Source organism: Leptodactylus fuscus, chromosome 1, assembly GCF_031893055.1.
Source record: "Leptodactylus fuscus isolate aLepFus1 chromosome 1, aLepFus1.hap2, whole genome shotgun sequence".
Classification (NCBI taxonomy): Eukaryota; Metazoa; Chordata; class Amphibia; order Anura; family Leptodactylidae; genus Leptodactylus; species Leptodactylus fuscus.
In genome coordinates, this window is record NC_134265.1 from 266,427,625 (window position 1) to 266,443,779 (window position 16,155).

General features: G+C 40.9%; 1 protein-coding gene across 1 annotated transcript in view; it reads right to left on the minus strand.

Annotated features, from left to right (window-relative positions):
* TRPC3 (transient receptor potential cation channel subfamily C member 3) overlaps positions 1 to 16,155 on the minus strand; it is a 356,160-nt gene that overhangs the window by 89,026 nt on the left and 250,979 nt on the right. The gene's annotated exons all lie outside the window — the stretch shown is intronic.

Below are 16,155 nucleotides of genomic sequence, written 5' to 3' on the forward strand. Positions count from 1 at the left end.
TACATAAATATTCGCATAGTGGTCTACTGTTGGCTTAACAGAATTTTCAATTCCAGACCATGAGCTAGCATTGTGTCCACAACTGTGTGTGCAAAAAATAGGAAGAAAACAGCAGTGTAATGCAGCATTAGTTTATAAAGTATGTGGCCCTTCTTGACACAATTCTGTTCCAGTTTAGAGGAGGATTCTCTGCCAGTTATAAAATAGTCACAGTGCAAGATCTCCATTTTATGAAGAGTTAAATCGTAATCTGGCGTTTACAGCTTAGAAAACAATAAACCATGGCACTCAGTATAATAGGAGGTCCAAGGGTAGGCTCACAATCTAAATGAAATAGATAAACTCTGCACTCTCCAAAAGCAATTTGGATCAGTTTATTCATATATGAAAGGGATTTTCCAATGTGGTAAATGTTTTCAGCTTTATCAGACCATTGGACCATGTGGTAAGCTTGTTACGGTGCTGTAAGTTCTCCAATGCAAAATAACTACCTGTATTGGTACCAACAAAGCAAACATGGTGGCAAATGGTTATATTTGAGAAGAGACCACACATCTCCTCAGCATATTTATTGACAAAAAGTCCAGTAAGTCCCAATTCTAAGATTATTACTTCAACTTGCATATCTCCCGTTCTGACAACCTCCACAAATTTAAACATACACATTTGTCAAAAAATATTTGAAGCTCTGTTGACAAACTGTCCTTCCAGGATCTCTATGATTTATCACCATGAATAATAAAATTAAATCACATTTCACTCAAAGCCTTACAATGATGGGTGAATCTTAATTCCTTAATATCTACCTATTCCAACTAAGTCCCAAAAAGCTAAGACGCATGATGTCTGGCAGGGTCATCACCAATCAATGACAGATTCCGCTTTAAAATCAACACCAAATTACGCCCTTGTTCAACACCCTGCTCGATCCACCACAAAGACCACGGCTTGAGTCACTCCATTGCTTATTTCCAGGAATCTTTCTGATAAAAAGTCATCTCTTATATGACTGGTAAATATGTGCAAACCTCTCAGGAATGATTTTATGTCAGGTTTGGATGGCTCAGATCCAAGATTAATTTTGAGTCAAACAAATTTGGTACACACTACACCTTAAATTGGCTTAAATGCAATGTAGCACATTCTCAGAGCTTCTAGTAATCTATCTATCTATCTATCTATCTATCTATCTATCTATCCAATTTCTAGCTCTCTAGACAAACTCAGACAAAGTTATATCAAAGGAAAAGTGTGATTATCATACTCTAGGGACTCTTCAGACCCAAAAGTATAAAATTGGTGGAGGTGTTAAAAAAAAATAAAAAATAATAATAATAATAATTGTTCTCCCCTTCCTTTACCTCTTTTGGACCTCCTCACAGCATCGTGTGCTCTCCCTTCTGGATGACGTTCTGCACCCCATCATCTGTGATTGGGCCTCAGCAGTGACATGGGCATGCTGAGCCTCATGCCGCTCGATGTGCAAATGTGACAGCTGGTGGACTAATCACAGGCCTCAGCAGTGACTTGAGGACATCACGTCACCGGGAGAGTGCCAGATGCCACAAGGAGGACCAAAAGAGGTAAAGGAAAGGGAACTATTTTTTTTTTTTTTTTCACCCCACTGCCCTTCATCTGAAGAGACCCTAGAGAATAAGGCGGTGGGCATTTTAGTTTGCCGAAGATGAATCCCTGTTTGTTTGGTTTCATAAAATAAACAATTAGCAATATTCTGGTCAAACCCAGCTATGTACAAGTCAGTTTGTCTATTTCTAATCGCTGGCTTTAGTTACCATTAGTAAAAGCCATCACCCAACGCTCAATAACTGCTGTTTTTGTATTTGCCACAAGCTGAACATTAGGAGCTCACAACAACATATGCTCTTCACAAATAACCAATGAAGCCAAATGGATCAAAACAAAACACACATTCACAAAGATATTCCCAGCAAAGACAATTGAGCTTAGTGAGTCCTGTGTTTTGTCAGGTAGGTGCTAGCAGCAGTTCATACCTTAAAGAGAATGTGTTGCCAGGAAATTACCCATTGTTTAAATGACATTTTTACACATATTGAAACATATGTTTATGAATTTTTGGTGGTGGTTTTAATTTTCCAAATTAAAAAAAAAACAAAAAAAAATTTTGTCGCTATGGCAGGGTTCACACTACCGTTGAATTCCATTATGAAGGTGTCTATTTAAAAAAACAAAACAAAAACGGACACCTATCATAACAGACATTAACAGATGTTAATGTGTCTGTATTTTTAACTGATCCATTTGATGGATCGGTTAAAAAAAACAGACACACTAGCATCAGTTAGTGTCCATTTTTTTTTATACTATCTGTTTTTGTTTTTTTTGTTTTGTCTCTGCTTTCTGAGCATGCACAGAAAAAAAACGGACACAAAATTACAAACAGTAAGGGGGCGTTCACACTACCGTCTGTGTCCGACAGGTATTGTTCGCTCCTAGTGTCCGCTCCTAGTGTCCGTTCAAAATCTGGCACGGACATTAGGAGTGGACACTAGCTGTGTCCGTGACACTTGTCATTTATTTAAATGGGCATCAGGTGCGTTCTTTTGCACTCCGTGCCCTTCCTTCACTGTCCGCTTGTAAAGGTGTCCGACTTTCAAGCAGACAGAAAAACCCGACATGTAGAGTTTTTCTGTCCGCTTGAAAAGTCGGACATCTTTACAAGTGGACAGTGAAGGAAGGGCACGGAGTGCAAAAGAACGTACCTGATCGCCATTTAAATAAATGACAAGTGTCACGAACACAGCTAGTGTCCGCTCCCAATGTCCGTGCGAGATTTTGAACGGACACTAGGAGCAGACACTACCTGTCGGACACAAATGGTAGTGTGAACGCCCCCTAACTGATGGCCATCAGTTACTGTCCGTTATAAATCCGTTGCCCATAGACTTCAACGTAAAAAAATAATGGACACTTGCCGTCCATTTTTTCTAACGGACACAAAGGTCCTGCATGTAGGATTTTTTTGTCCACTGGAAAAAAAACAGACTAAGGGCCCCTTCACACGGTGTAAGCGCGCTGCTCATTTAGACCCGTACACTCGAGCGCTTCAAAACACATCCCATTCACTTCAATGGGAGCGCTCGTAAAGCTGGCTTTACGCGCGCTCCCATTGAAGTGAATGGGATGTGTTTTGAAGCGCTCGCGTGTACGGGTCTAAATGAGCGGTGCGCTTACGCTGTGTGAATGGGCCCTTACAGACACAAGAAAAAAAACCATTGAAATGAATGGAAAGTTTAACGGATTTCTTATGGTTCAGCTAATGTCCGTTGCTAAAATCTTGTAACGGGACAATAGCTACAGACACTGCTGACAGTCACCAATGGTAGTGTGAACGCCACTTAAGCCTAAAACATTCTATGACTTCCTGTTCCCTGTAGATCATGGTCCAGAATTCTATGAAAATGTTTAACAAAATACTTGATTAAAAAAAATAGATAATTTTCCGGAGACACATTCCCTTTAAAAGTATTAAGCCAAAGGTTTTAATTAGATATTCAGCTTATTTTTTGTGTGTGCTCCTTACCCGGGGAAGAGATGGCAATAGGATGCAATACTGGAAAAGCAGACACCGTATCATGCTCTGCCCAATGCTTTGCTGGAAATCCTTGGTTCCTGGCATCCATGTACATATTACTTTGACACATAGCACTTACCTTAATATTGCTGCAGATGAAGCACATCCCTTCATGGCCACAGTACTACCTTAGAGCAGTGGACGCTTTCAGCAGGATAGTGCACCATGCTGCACTGCAGATAACATGGCTAATCTCCTGACCGAAATGCCACAAGTTCTGATGCTGTCAATGTAAATAAGGAATGTCTATATAACATGGCAAAATCCCTGCCAGGTATGCCACAAGTAACAGCAGCACTTCAGCCAGTGCTACAACTTGCACCCTATTCACCAGAGAAGTCAGCCTACGAGAGTCCTTCACCCCGACATGTTGTGGCAAAGTGGGGGTGACCATTTAAGGGTCATGGCATTTACAAAAGGACAGAGTTACATATATCCAGACCACATGTAATAATATTAGACCTCAAATTGATAGTGGATAACTAAACTAAACAATTTCACTAATTGTATTAACGCCATTAAGTGACCACTTTAAATATTTTCTGTCAATACTGAGGATCTCTATATGTCAGTACATTGTATGCTTAGAAAATATGTTAAGTATACAATGTACTGGCATATAGAGATCTATACATTATGTAGGGACAGTACAATACTACTCCCTCTCCTAACTAGGTATAAGAAGAAAATATTCTATTTAACCTAATAGAGCTTGTGGCTCAGTCGGTAGAGTAATGGCCTTAAGCTCCTGAAGTCTCTGAGGAACCCATGCAAGTTGATCATCTGAAATGGTTTCCTTAGGAATGTATGCATATGTAACAGGGTAACCATGGTCTCTATCGTGGTAGTAAGGAACACTATATCTGTAGCTGTCCCTTCAAGGCCAGATCCAAGCAGCTTCACATTGACACTCCGTTGTTGCGGTTTATCAGAAGACCCTACCAATAGATAGAAGGACCGCTAAAACAGTGGTTACACAGGGAGCCATGGAATGGTTAAACTGAAAGCAGCAGAGTAAAATGTTCTCAGAGTAAGACTTTTTACCCCACTGATTTTCTTCAATGGAGTTTCCAAGAGAGACTCAGACACAAATGTAAACCTAGCCCTACAGTGGTGAGAGTCTGTATTCTGGGAGAGGGAACTTCTCTTCCTAAGTTACCAGTTCCTGTTATTTAACTTTTTTTGTTTGTTTTTCAATTCAAAAGTTTTATTGATTAAAAAAAATAAAAAGCAACAAAACAAAACATATCATGAATACAACAATACAAACAATGTGGACTAGAAGCCATCAAAAGGTGAAAAACCGGAGGATGGTGACAGTCATCAAGGGCAAGATAAACGTTATCAAGGACAGAGATAGATAAAGAGTAAAGAGAAGGAGAAAGAGTAGAGAAAGAAAGAGAGAGGGGAGAAAAGGGGGAAGGGGGTGTGGAAGAACAGAAAAAAATAGAATAAAATTCTGTGTTGGCCTTATGTGCCAGGTCCCCAATGATAGGGACAGTATTTTGCTATATGTGGCCATATAAAGATAAGAGGGAGGACACATGCACGCAGTAGAGCGCTAGGCTCAGAGCAGAGTTTTTTTGGTTCAATCCCAGAAAGGGGACTGAGAACCCAAGAAGCATCTGATACTCTCCAGAATGTTAGAATTCCAACCAGTAAAACCAGCTTTTGTTAAAGACTTCTACTGTCATGCAGGAGGAAGGTGAGATTTACCATGCGCATATTCTCATTAACCTTTAAGATCAAGAGGGAGAGAAGAGAGGTTCTACTCGCTTCCAGAATTGCAGAATGCAAGCTTGGACTGCGAGGACCAGGAAACGAAGTAGAGTGTGTGCTTATAGGTTCGCAAGGAATGCTCACAGTGGTGGAGAAGGAACAGAGCAGGGCCCAACTCATGAGATATCTCAGTACTTTGCAAAATGCTGTGCTTAACACCATCCCAGAATGGGAAGAGTTCAGGACAGGACCAGAAGACGTGGAGCATGTTTCCTTCCTCCAGTCCACACCTCCAGCACGTTGGGGAGACCTGCGTTAAGAGTGTGTACAGTTTTGTGGGGACCCTATACCACCTGGATAGAATTTTAAAACTGGCTTCCTGGTAGTGGGAGCTGATAGAGGACTTATGCATGAGACAGAATATATGCTCTCTTTGTGCCTGGGTGAAAGAGAGAGACAGATTCACCTCACACTTCAACATAAGGGGGTGGGCAGTCTCATTAGGAGTATCAATCAGAGGCTTGTAGATGATGATAGAATGGCGAAGAAGACCATCACCAATGTAGAAGCGTTCTAAGATTCAGTCAAATTCATAAAATGGTGAAGCTACATATCTCGCCAGGCGTCAAGAGGGAGAAGATCAATCGAGTGAGAGATAACCGGCATCGTCTGCCAGCTGGAATCACTTTGGAGGTGACATAGATGGTACAACACATGGCGACGCCAATTGCAAAACACCCAGTCAGAAATTCCAGGAGGAAACCTGGGATTCCCCAGGATGAGTAATATGAAGAGTCCAGTGGAAGAAAGTGAGAACAAATCAGGTGCTGAAAGCAGATTTTAAGCGTGGGGCCAATGGTAGGGTGGAAATGGAGAGTAAAGGGGGTTCAAGCCAGGGGGCCGTAACAGAATCGTAGAGAATGCTTGTTCGATGTAGACCCAGGGTTTGATAGAACTATGTCTACACCAGTCTACTATTCATGTGAGAATCCAAGTGATACAGCTTCATGTCAGGAAGGGATAAGCTATCACTACTTTTAGGGTGAAAAAGGAGGGTCCTACTAACTCTCGCCAGTTTGTCCGACAAGATAAATGCCATTTGAATGGAGGAAATAGACCAGAAAAAGGAGAAAGGAATATGAATGGGTAAGGTCTACATGAAATCGGACACCATTCACACTAAGTGAATGTTTCAGCTGTCCATTTAGCACAGTCAGCACTGATTGATGCCAAAATGGGTGGGAAATTTTGCTGGAAGAGGTCCTTAGGGTCAGATGTGAGTTGAACTCCCAGGTATCTTAGAGCATGAGTCGACCAGTAGAAGGGAAAAGATTTGCTCAGAAGAAATTTGCAAGGTAGATAGTCACATTAAGTACCTCCAATTTAGAGAAATTAATTTTGAAATTGGAGAGCCTGGAATACTCTTGGAAGGGAGACCCGTTATAATGACGGACAGCATGGGCTACTCATGAAATGTCAAGATGTGCCCGAACATGACGGAGAAAGGGCTCTAAGCTCAGGATGAAAATAAGGGAAAACGGAGGTATCCCTGCCTTGTTCCATTAGCAATAAGAAAGGGTTGAGAGAACAAACCATTTACCCTAACTTGAGCCGAGGGGTGTGAATAGAGAATCCAATTCAACATATTTTCGCTCTCGTGTAACAGGGTTTTCTTCATGAACTGCCAGTTAGCCCTATTAAAACCCTTCTCAGTATCCTTGAGAGGTCTACCAGACAGTTTGGCACCATGAACGAGATCAATAGCTTTGGTGGTGATAGCCCTGGCTTCTCGTCCTGGCATAAAACCAGTCTGATCCAGGTGAATTACTCTACTTAATAGGGGCGTCAACTGGGACGTAAGTATCTTGGTGAGAATTTTTAGATCAACATTCAGGAGAGACATTGATGCAGTAACTGGGACAGAGGAATGGATCCTTACATGGTTTTGGATTCACTGCAATGTGTGCACAGAGCGAATCATGACATAGGGATGAGCCAGTTATTTTACTTTCTAGAGAAACTCATGTTGAATAAAAGCTTTCCTGAACTATGGTTTTGTTGGCAGTTTTATTTATCAAGCTCTAGTTGATCTTCAGCAGATGTCTACATAAGTTTGAAGAAACCTGTGTTGATGGCCTCTGTCAATTGACAATTACTTCATGAACTCCAAATGAGGGCCTCACATTCTGAGATTTCCTTCTATGTCTTGCCTGTCAACATTTAACCCTTGCTCTTGGGATTACCCTGGCTTCATTTGCACAACCCTCTTATTGATTGGGATTTAGGACAGATCCTTTGCTGAGGAACTTGCTGCCATTCCAATGTTTTCATTAAAATATTCACTGAATCTCTGTCTTCTGAACTTGATTGATTCTCTCAGTCTGCCAGGTACCTCTCCTCTCATGTTCTCTAGGTGTCAACTTTGCTGGTGAAGAATTTGTCTCCTGAAAAGTTTGTTTGAAGAAGTCCTTGAAATTGTGTCAGTCTGTCCATTATATCCAGAAAAATTATTCTGGGTCTTAGTCAGTCAGCATGCCGTCATTTCTGCCAATTACCAAGTTTGTCAGTATGCCATCGTCCTCCATCAAGTCCCACCCTTATCATAAAGAGAGATGTTGTAGAAGTTAGTAACCCTTTGGGTCAAGAAACACACCAGGACTACTTCTGTAGGTAGTGACCTGGTGGTCCCCTGCAGCGAAGATTACATCCCTGTATAGGAGTTAAAGATTGAATTCCAGGACACCACAGATAATTCCCTCAGGGGTAGCCCAAAGCCAAACTGGTAAGGTGGCACAATTGGTCCAGAATCTGATGCTCGCGACAGAATTATGCCTAAAAAGAAAAGTACTTCTTGGTGCATTATGAACAAAAAAAAAACCTCATAATTTATGTGTATATATACACAGCACAATAGCTCCAACTAAAAACGCAAGCAATGCCCAATACAGAGGACTATGCCAAATGTCCATGGATGGCCACAGTGATGTGGGAATACGTAATGTATAACCAACACATTATCATCTGACACGTTGCTGTTAGGGTAACACTAAAGCTGGCCACAAACTTTACATGGCTGACTACAATTCCTTTGAAACTCCATACACTCACTCAGGCTTCGTGCGTTTGCAGTAGGAAGATGAAAATAAGCCACTGTCACCACCCTTAAAACAAAGAACCGGACAAATTAAAATTCCACATTTGACCCTTTTCTTTGAGTAGAGAATGGTGAGGACACCACCATTCATATGCATTAAATGGTTAGCAAGTCCAACTGAAATCAGCAGAATTGTCTGATATTTATCCAATGTGTATGGCCAGCCTTGGTGTGTCCTAACAGAAGATATAGTGAACAGACAGCCTGGGGGTCCTTTCTGCCAAAGGGGTCCTCCAGTCTTCAGTTGTGTCACTGGTAACCTTTTTTGAACAGAGAACTCCCTTCATCATAGCAAGATCAAAAGTCATGAAAGGGTTCTCTTTAGTAGCAACTAAATAGTCGTGCTCCCTATCTATGGTGTCAGGGGACACCCATACAGAACATATTTTTGACATATAAGTGGTCGTTACAGGGTTAAAATTTGGCCACTTACAACAAGAGAGGGTTGTGCAACCAAGTGTTTATTTACTGATCTCAGGAAGAGGAGTGACTGCAGATTTACATGGGAGCAAATGTAAATGATAGAAGATTAGTTAACAATTCAGTGGCATCAATGAACCAACAGCTTGTGTTTACACTTACAAATCAGGGCAGTGCAAATCAGAATGCCTTTGTTTGTAATGGCAAAACCAAAAGCCAGAGAGCGAAGGCACCAGTGGTCTGAAAATAAAAAAGTTGTCATATTTAAGTGCAAAGGTCTATTTACAAACATTGGTTTTGATTGTAAAAAAAAAACAAACAAAAAACTACAGTTTTGGCACTTTTGGGCTAAGGCCCATGTTGCCGAAACATGGCTTTCCTGCTGTGAAAATGAGTTTTAGGCTAAGGCCCCATCTTGCGGAAATGCAGCTTTTGTTGCAGATTTTGCTGCGTTTTTTTGAGCCAAACCTAGGAGTGGCTACAGAAGGAATGGAAAATATATAGGAAATTCCTATACTTCTACCTTCTGCTCAACTCACTTCTGACTTTGGCTCAAAAAAATGCAACAAAATCTGCATAAAAAAAAGCTGCGTTTCCGCAACGTGGGGCCTTAGGGCCTGTGCACAAGGAGTTAACGCAAGCGCATTTTAGCATAGTACACGTGTATAGAATACACGTGTACAAATAACACTCCCATTCACTTCAATGAAATTTCTTACACGTATAAAAAACTCGTCAAAATACGCGCCAAAAAACGTGACATTTTTTATACATGTAAAAAATTTAATTGAAGTCAATGGGAGTGTTATTTTTACACCAAAGACATACTGATAGGGAATGTAGATTGTGAGCCCTATATGGGATAGTGACTGACAATATATGTAAAGCACTGTGGAATATGATGGCGCTATATAAGCATAATAAATAATAATATAATACGTGTGAATTCTATACACGTGTATTATACTAAAATGCGCTCACGTTATCTCCGTGTGCACGAGCCCTAAGGCTAAGGCCCCACGTTGCGGAAACGCAGCTTTTTTTGATGCAGATTTTGTTACTTTTTTTTTAGAGCCAAAGCCAGGAGTGGACTGAGCAGAAGTATAAGGGATTCCTACATACTTTCCATTGATTTTGTAGACATTCTTGGCTGTGGCTCAAAAAAAAAAAAAATGCCGCAAAATCTGCAAAAAAAAAAAAAAAAAGCTGTGTTTCTACAATGTGGGGCCTTAGCCTTATAGTACCAACATAATGTATGAGATTCTGGCTAATCCCATTCACGCACTGCAGAAAAAAAAAAAAACGCTGTGGAAAGGCAGCAGAGAAACAAATGCTTTTATGAAAAATGCACTACCGTATTTTCCGGCGTATAAGATGACTTTTTAACCCCTGAAAATCTTCTCAAAAGTCGTGGGTCATCTTATACGCCGGGTATATGATAATTAAATGTGGACTGTTTTGGTGGGGGGAGAAAACGGAGGAGAGGGATCGCAACATCGCCCTGCTCCTGCAGCCGCTGGCTTCAGTGGAGTGATGCTGCGGTCCCAGCACTTGTTTGGGCGACACTATCTCTCTTCGGTATCCGCCGTGCAATAAACAGCAGATGCCGGATATGTAAAGATAATGGCGGCTGCTCTGCTGCAGAGCGGTCGCCATAACAACTGCGTCTCCGCTGTAATGTGCAGTGGTGACGCCGGAGCTAATGCCCTCGATCAGAGTCCACTAAAGAAAAAATGCAGAGAAAAATTCAATGAAAAAACAATGCAGAAAAATACACAATGCATTTCGACTGCGTTTTTTCTGCAGCGACTTTTGGCTGCGATCTGCAATGTGGAGCCTTAGCCATAGAACCTAAATAACAGCTACCTGTGCCAAGAGTACGTTACAAACTTACCCTGTTAGGTGCTTTGTGACTGGGGCTCCAATATTTGTAATAAGAAACCCAATTTTCATGTAAGTTGTGCTATTTTGTACTATACCACAGTATATCCATGTGGTTGGTTTTAGCTACTGCAAGCCCTTTAGACCTGGCATTTGTCTATTTTTCCTGTGTTCCTTTCAGCATTTGAATATGTTGCTGACGGTTATATTAACAAGCAGCTTGGCTATGCTAAGTATCATGAAGGATTAACTAGACCCTTTAATAAACCGAAATAATGGAACAAAAACATTGGGCTGTGCTCTCCCCTCCCCCGTCTATTATTCCTGTTCTGAAGAGATGCTAGAGAGACTGCTTTTGCCACAGTGAGGAATGTAATGGATCTTGCTGGTGCGAGATCCTGAATCTTGGTTGCTACAACAAACTCCAAATTGTCACGTTTTCCATACTATAATATTTTATAATGACCCTTTACAGTGTTACACTTAAGAATTTTACATGCTGCAAAAATTAGACATATCATTAACCTGCTTCACCAACGACTGTGTATTCCTTAGGCTTTACTGAAAAACTGAGCTAGTATGGGGAATACAAAGGCAGGGTGAGTATAAGGTTTTTTTTATTATTTTTAATGCAGCTGTGCATTGCTTTATAACAGGGCTATTTGGGAAACTAAACTCCTAGTTGGGGGGTTTAGTGTCCCAAATTGCGCCGACATATTCCCTTTAAAGCCAGAATCAAGAAACAGTATTAAGTAAAGTAATACAATATGATCCACACCTAATTTTGGCCTCAAAAAACGTACAGGCATCCTCAAGCTTACATATAATATATTTTTTTTTATTACTGCAATGCATCTAAAATAAGATATGAAACAACTTTACAAAATCATATCAGTTTGCATCTACAGCTCCTATATCCAAATCTACACTCACCGGCCACTTTATTAGGTACACCTGTCCAACTGCTCGTTAACACTTAATTTCTAATCAGCTAATCACATGGCGGCAACTCAGTGCATTTAGGCATGTAGACATGGTCAAAACAATCTCCTGCAGTTCAAACCGAGCATCAGTATGGGGAAGAAAGGTGATTTGAGTGCCTTTGAACGTGGCATGGTTGTTGGTGCCAGAAGGGCTGGTCTGAGTATTTCAGAATCTGCTGATCTACTGGGATTTTCACGCACAACCATCTCTAGGGTTTACAGAGAATGGTCCGAAAAAGAAAAAACATCCAGTGAGCGGCAGTTCTGTGGGCGGAAATGCGTTGTTGATGCAAGAGGTCAGAGGAGAATGGCCAGACTGGTTCGAGCTGATAGAAAGGCAACAGTGACTCAAATAGCCACCCGTTACAACCAAGGTAGCCAGAAGAGCATCTCTGAACGCACAGTACGTCGAACTTTGAGGCAGATGGGCTACAGCAGCAGAAGACCACACCGGGTGCCACTCCTTTCAGCTAAGAACAGGAAACTGAGGCTACAATTTGCACAAGCTCATCGAAATTGGACAATTGAAGATTGGAAAAACGTTGCCTGGTCTGATGAGTCTCGATTTCTGCTGCGACATTCGGATGGTAGGGTCAGAATTTGGCGTCAACAACATGAAAGCATGGATCCATCCTGCCTTGTATCAACGGTTCAGGCTGGTGGTGGTGGTGTCATGGTGTGGGGAATATTTTCTTGGCACTCTTTGGGCCCCTTGGTACCAATTGAGCATCGTTGCAACGCCAAAGCCTACCCGAGTATTGTTGCTGACCATGTCCATCCCTTTATGACCACAATGTACCCAACATCTGATGGCTACTTTCAGCAGGATAATGCGCCATGTCATAAAGCTGGAATCATCTCAGACTGGTTTCTTGAACATGACAATGAGTTCACTGTACTCCAATGGCCTCCACAGTCACCAGATCTCAATCCAATAGAGCATCTTTGGGATGTGGTGGAACGGGAGATTCGCATCATGGATGTGCAGCCGACAAATCTGCGGCAACTGTGTGATGCCATCATGTCAATATGGACCAAAATCTCTGAGGAATGCTTCCAGCACCTTGTTGAATCTATGCCACGAAGAATTGAGGCAGTTCTGACGGCAAAAGGGGGTCCAACCCGTTACTAGCATGGTGTACCTAATAAAGTGGCCGGTGAGTGTATATCATTACTGTGTAGTCTGTTCCTGCAGTCATATTTCTCTCCATATATCCCCCATTCTTGATATTTTTCCAAATGTATGTCGGTAAAAATTATTCCACATAATACATTTATGTAGTCCAGATTAGCTGATAAATACATGACTGCCAGGAATATAATCTGTTGTAGATTCTCAAAGCACACCTCATTGTGGCATCTACAAATCATATCTACCATCAGGTTGAAAGACCCCAATGCACATTATATTAAAGGGGTTGTGTAGGATTAGAAAATATTGTCGCTTTCTTTGGAAAAAAAAAAAAAGCATGGTAAATGAAATAAAGTCTATTTGTTCATAGAGGAGTACAAAAGCAAGATCTAGATTGACACATTATACCTGGAAAGCCAACTGTGGCAAGCAAGCATCTTAAGCCATATACTAACAGCACCCATGTGATGAACTAGACAAAACTGTATGTTACAGAGCAGGAACCATCACCCATCTGTGATCTACATTTTCATTCTTGGTTTGACACTAGTTGCATGTGTAATTCTCTGCCTTTGTAATAAGTGTGATTAATAAAAGGGAAACAAAAAATGCGTGGATCTCGAGGATCCTCAATTTGCATTAATCTGGATAAGATTTATAAAAAGATCATGCCAAATGCTAAAGGGGTTGCCAAACAAAGCAGAGCCCCAATTTGACACTACTGGGCCACAATGCAAATCTATACAATGCTCCGACATGCTATATGCTATATGCATATGCTATATGCTATAACATATTGTTATAGTACTGATCTCCTTATATTGGAAAGAGACGCCTTATGCACCCCAGAAGGTTCCTGGGCTCAGATGCAGCTACCCCCCCAAGTTACATCCCTGCAACTTTACTTTGGTCAGAGTAAATACTTGGCTAGGGCAGAAAGTTAACCTGTTGCTCTGGATATAAGAAAGTCTAGCTCCAGCTCTGATCAGTCATAACAGTACAAGTGGCTGGCTGGCAGACATGCTTTCTCACAGTGAGCAATAACTTACACAATCTTTCAGTACCCAGGGGTGAACGGTGCATGTGTACTGTTGACGGGGAGGTGGTGCCAGCCACTGTAGCTCCCAGGCCATCTCAGGAACTATAAAGGTTTGAAGAACTGACTGACATGTTGGAATATTTGGGGGTTATTCATCATCTGCCCCTTTTTGGTCATACTTTTCACAGGTTGTTTTTTTTTTTAGACTAGTTTTACTGTTGTTCTTATATATAATGTAGACACACCTCCTTGTTAAATGTTATGCATATGTTAGATGTGCCTTTTTTGGTCGTGCACTTTGCCTCTTTTTTGTTCGAATAGGTGCAATTGCTAAAAAAATGCATTTTAATGCTTTCTAACCTAAGGGGTTATTTTGATGCCCATAGAATGGAGTTCCCCTTTTTAAAAAGGGACAAGTCATAAACACATTGTGAAAAGGATCTCCATTTAGTCCATGCCCCCTTTTATTGCCAAAAAGCAAAAAAGAGGTGAGATGTATAACTTATCAGGAAAAAAGGCACAAATGCTCCATAAATAAAGTATAGGGTAGAAAAAGACCTAAAAAAAGGCGCAATTTACACCAAAAAGGTACAAGTAGCTTAATAAATGTGCGCCAATGATTGTGTCAGAACACATAGTTCTCCCATCTCACCTGGTTTTGCTGGTTATTGCCTCGTTCAAGCGTTAATCGGACAGTGACCTGGCCTCAGCTACTGCAAGCTGTCTCCTAAACCTACAGAGTTTGGGAGCAGCCCTCTAATAGGAAGCCATTTCTCACCAAGGGTAACTGCGGTAACATATGGCATAAAATAGGCAGAATGATGGAAGTATAACACACAACTTCTACCATGGTGCAGCTCATGGATGCAACTTAGTTCTGTCTATATGGAATAATCACAAAATTCGGTTCCCAGAAGTTCCAGAACACTGACCTGCAACCATTAAAGCAACATAAGAATATATAAGCTGCATCATGGAACACAGTGCAAGTACATTATAACACATGGTACAATAAAACTAGTAAACTATTATGCCAAGTTGTGACACAAAAGCCAGGTTATGACTGCACCCTGTCCAAGTTAATAGACGCAGTCAGTGCAGGGGTTTAACCCTTCCCTACTCAACAACCCATCTGTTCAGGATGGCCATCTACAGCATTCAGTGAAGACTGGGCTGACTTTAGGTGAAACCTTTGTCAAGGAATAAATGAAACAGAATCCAAGGTTTATGAACTACATAAAAAAAATATTATTTTAATTCAGCGTAATAAATAAAAGTGAAACACTAAAAGAACATTTAATGTAGTGCACAGCATAATAACTGAGGACTAATGGAATGTAGTGCTTATAAACAATGAACTGCACAGGGTTTGCATTAGAGTGTGATGCTATAAATTACCGCAATTCTAGCGCTTTATACAGCTGCTTAGTGTGGTGCCATAGTATAATGGCGCGCATTTATCAAATAGTCTAAAAGAACAATTGTCTTTGTTGCCCAAAGAAACCAATAATTCCCACTTTTTAAAAGCAGAATACAAAGTAAAAGGCGCTCGGTATAGGTTGCTAAGGGCAATAAAGATAGCTTTTCTATTAGGCTAAAGCCCCACTTTGTGGAAAAGCTGCTTTTTTGTTTCACATTTTGTTGCAGTTTTTTGAGCCAAAAGTGGTTTGAAAAGGAATGGGAAATAGAAAAGGAAGTCCTTACACTTTTTCCCTTCCACTCTTGGCTATGGCGCAAAACAAAAAAAAAAAGCTGCAAAATCTGCAACAACAACAACAAAACAGCAGCTTTTGTACAACGTGGGCCTTAGCCCTAAATCGTTTCATAAATCTCTTGCTTTGTCTTGTGTACTCTGCTGCAACTTATGGGAAGGGGGGATTTATCAAAATTTTGTAATATTTTACATTTTTAAACTGCTCTATCCACTTTTTTTAAATGATGGAGTGGTTGGGCTAAGTTTGAAAAGTTGCACAATATACTATAATCTCACTCCAGTAGGGGAACAGAATTAAGAGTTATTGCATAAAGCACTGCATAATAAATTTGGTGCAAATTACACCTTCAAAAATGTCTGACAGTCATGATCAGTCTGAAGCAGTAAGGGTATGTTCACACTCTTTTTTTTTTTTTTTTGTAGATTGTGAGCCCCATATAGGACTCACAATGTACATTTTTCCCTATCAGTATGTCTTTGGAGTATGGGCGGAAATCCAT